Raw genomic sequence first — 3,788 nt, forward strand, 5'->3', positions numbered from 1 at the left:
GAGGCGCAATTTTGGTTTTAGAAGTGGGGGGGACATAATAAATAAATAAAGAAGACGGGTATAGACATTTTTCTAAATATATACAAAAAAATACCTTATTTACATATTCAGACCCTTTGCTTTGAGACTCAAAATTGAGCTCAGGTGCATCCTGTTTCCATTGATCATCCTTGAGATGTTTCTAAAACTTGATTGAAGTCCACCTGTGGTAAATTCAATTGCACACTGCCAAGAGTGTGCAAAGCTGTCATCATGGAAAAGGGTGGCTACTTTGAAGAATCTCAAATGTAAAATATATTTTGATTTATCACTTTTTGGGTTACTACATGATTCCATATGTGTTGTTTCGTAGTTTGTTGTCTTCTCTGTTTTTCTACAATATAGTAAAAAATTAAGAAAAACCCTGGAATGAGTATGTGTGTCCAGACTTTTGATTGCTACTGTATATATTTTATCCAGTCAGATAAACACTTCAAACAGTCTACCCGACCGCTCGGAGGCCTCCGCATGGTCCTAAAGCACGCCCTTGCCTATTTTTGTATCACATTCCAATGATAAAACTGAGGGGGACAAAAATGCTATTTCAGAATGTGGGGGGAGACATGTCCCCCCGTCCCCAGTGAAAGTTGCGCCCCTGCCCAGAATAGCCTACTGTTGGCAAATCCAAAATCCTCTTATAATACTAGTCCTGTGTGAATCAACATCACTGTGTTTTGTGAGAAATGTCTCAGTTTGACAGTTATTGCTCGTGGTGAAATAAAATCTACAGTGAAATAAAACAATAACTAACCGAAACAGCAGAAGACAAGGCATATTGACATTAGAGAGAGGCATGTGTAGCCAAGTGATCATAGGGTCCAATGAGCAGCAATAGTTGAGTCAGGGAGCCGTAAATGCGCCAGAAATCCAGTGATGTGGTGGAGAAAAGCAGTCCGATATGCTCTGGGTTGATATCGCGCTGACTGGCAGTTATTGACCGAGCTAAAGCTGGCTGGTGTCTGTGCTAAATGTGAAGACTGCTAGCCGTGGCTAACAGTGACTACTAGCTAGTAGTTAGTTAGCTGGCTAGTTCCTGATGGAGGTTCCAGTTATAACGTATAAAAATAGCAGATCTGTACCACATTGGGTGAGGCAGGTTGCAGGAAAGTATATTTAGATCATAGGTGGAAAGTGAGATAAAAAATATATATGAAAAAAACGACGAAACCGACTATTTACATGGGACAAGACAAACACATGTCTGACTGCTACGCCATCTTGGATTAGTCAGTAGACTTGATTCACGATGATGACTGCTAGCTAAGATTGTGAAAGTAAGATGTTGACATGATCAGTCCAATCAAAGCTACTGTACAAATAACGTGATTGACATTTCTGTGGCCAATGACCTTGAGCCTTCTTGGAAGGGTACTTGTAATATAACTCTGGTAGGACCCAAATGACAGACATTTTGGATGTCTACCCTTACATAAGGACTGAAGCTAGGCGATTGCGCAATGTCCCCATGAGTGACAGAATACTGAGCCAATCATGGTGCAATGCTCCTATTTTCTGGTGGCCCGCCCCACCACCACAGAAAGCACTGAGCTTGGCTGAAACACCTGCATTTTGGAGCTGCCTTACTCAAGAAAACAAAAAAGAGACCATGTTATTTATGGCCATGTTATTTATGGCTTTATTAACTCAGTTATATATAACTCAGTTATTTTTTTTACATAGTTTGCAAACTGATATGTGACACGTATTAATGCCAAAATAACATGCAAGCCCCCCCCCCCCAAAAAAATAATATATATATTTTTTTGGTATATATTTTTTTGTTGCTAAAAATGTGGATCTCAAAACGGGTGGGGCTCTGCCTGCCCTTAGTATCTCTATTCCACTGCTCCTGCCATCTCTGCACCACCACTGTCCATATCAAGCTTTTTCAATCTAGCTTGCTCATTGACACTACAACATCAACAACCCCACTATTAAGTGCTTGTTTAGCCAGTACATCAACTGCCTCATTCCCCTCCACACCTAAATGGGCTGGGACCCAGATAAAGCTTGTCTGTATACCCATCTGTCTAACCCTGCAATGGGACTGCAGACTCAACACTGGACTTGAATTAGAGCAAATAACTACTATGTCTGGCTTGACTTCCTCCACCCACTGCAAGGCCAACAGTATGGCCATCCGCTCCGACGTATATACAGCCAGATGATCCGTAATACATTTCTTGACTGCCACCCCACATTCCTGCACTGCAAATGCTGACCCAGTATGTCCTGTCCTTGGATATTTTGAACCATCTGTGCAAATGGCCACAGAATCCTGATATACAGTATCCAGATGTCTATTAAACAAATCAGATGGATCAACACCCTCCCTATCTTTCCATAATCTCCCCAACACTGCTAGACTACTGGAGGCGAGAGCAGCCATGGTGGATTCACAGGAATAGCTACCGTTGGACTAAACTCCCTTCCATACAGTCCCATCTCCTTCACCTGGGTATTACTCACCCACCTAAAGCTCGTGTTCTGTCCTCGCTCATATTCCCAGCATGCCTGTAAAATCCCTTTCACAGGATGAGACACCCCATGTCACTGTAGGTTAACCCAATAATTAATTGCCAGTTCTACTCCTCCAGGCTATCTCAGGTTACAAACACCAACTCATTCTATGGAATGCAGTCACACTCACACAGATGATAGAGGACTCATCAAAGCTATTCGAAGAATAAAGAGTATTATAACATAATACTGCCATAGTCTATTACAGATCGGATCAATGCAACCAACATACATGGCCCTCGATGAGGAACGCCCAGCTCCACACTCCTTCCCCATAAGACCTTACACTTCCCCACCACTCTCTCAATGTGTTTTGCCCAGGTCAGCCTAATGTCAAAGTACACCACGAGGAACCTGAGGGCCCCCACCCTCTCCAAGTTTCTCCCATATAACTTAAATCGTACCTCATCTCCCACCTTCCTCCTGGTAAAGAACACTGTCAGAGGTTTCTCTACAGAGAACCTGAATCCCCACATTAATGCCTACCGCTCTACCACATCAATTGCTTCCTGTACTTTCCTGACTACAGTATGTATGGCACATTTCTTCCCCTCTTCCATGACCCCTTCATCTGCAAATAACGACCTCCCAATATCCGTCCGTACCTGAGAGTAAACCTCATTGATCATGATTGAGACCAACCGAGGACTATTCACGCTCCCCTGCGGTGTACCGTTATCCACTAGGTAGCTGCCTGACAGAGACTTCCCCACCCTCACCTGGATAGACCTTCCAAACAGGAAGTCCTTTATCCAATTGTACGTTGCTCCTGGGTCCATAGTTCCCCTCCCCTTCCTGAACCCACTCTGATTTTATTTATTATTTATACATTTTTTATTTAACCTTTATTTAACTAGGCAAGTCAGTTAAGAACAAATTCTTATTTACAATGACGGCCTACCCCGGCCAAACCCAGATGACGCTGGGCCAATTGTGCAATCTTACATGCATGTGATGTTAAAGCTATTGGCCAATAGCTTGCTGGCCTCTTTGGGTTGTTCTCTGGCTTCCAGATTGGTACCACTACTGCCTTCTTCCAGTTGCCTGGTAGTTTCCCTTACTCCCACACTCTGTTGTACAACACCAATACCTTATCCAGTGCCTCATTACTAAGATGGGCCAACATAACATAGCACACCTCATCTTTCTCAGGTTAAGTTAACCCAGCCTTACCTATTACCCTCTTCATCTCTCCCATGGTAAATGGTGCATTCAACGCGTAATTTACA

The sequence above is a fragment of the Salmo salar genome, chromosome ssa20 (assembly GCF_905237065.1).
Source record: "Salmo salar chromosome ssa20, Ssal_v3.1, whole genome shotgun sequence".
In the NCBI taxonomy this organism is placed as follows: Eukaryota; Metazoa; Chordata; class Actinopteri; order Salmoniformes; family Salmonidae; genus Salmo; species Salmo salar.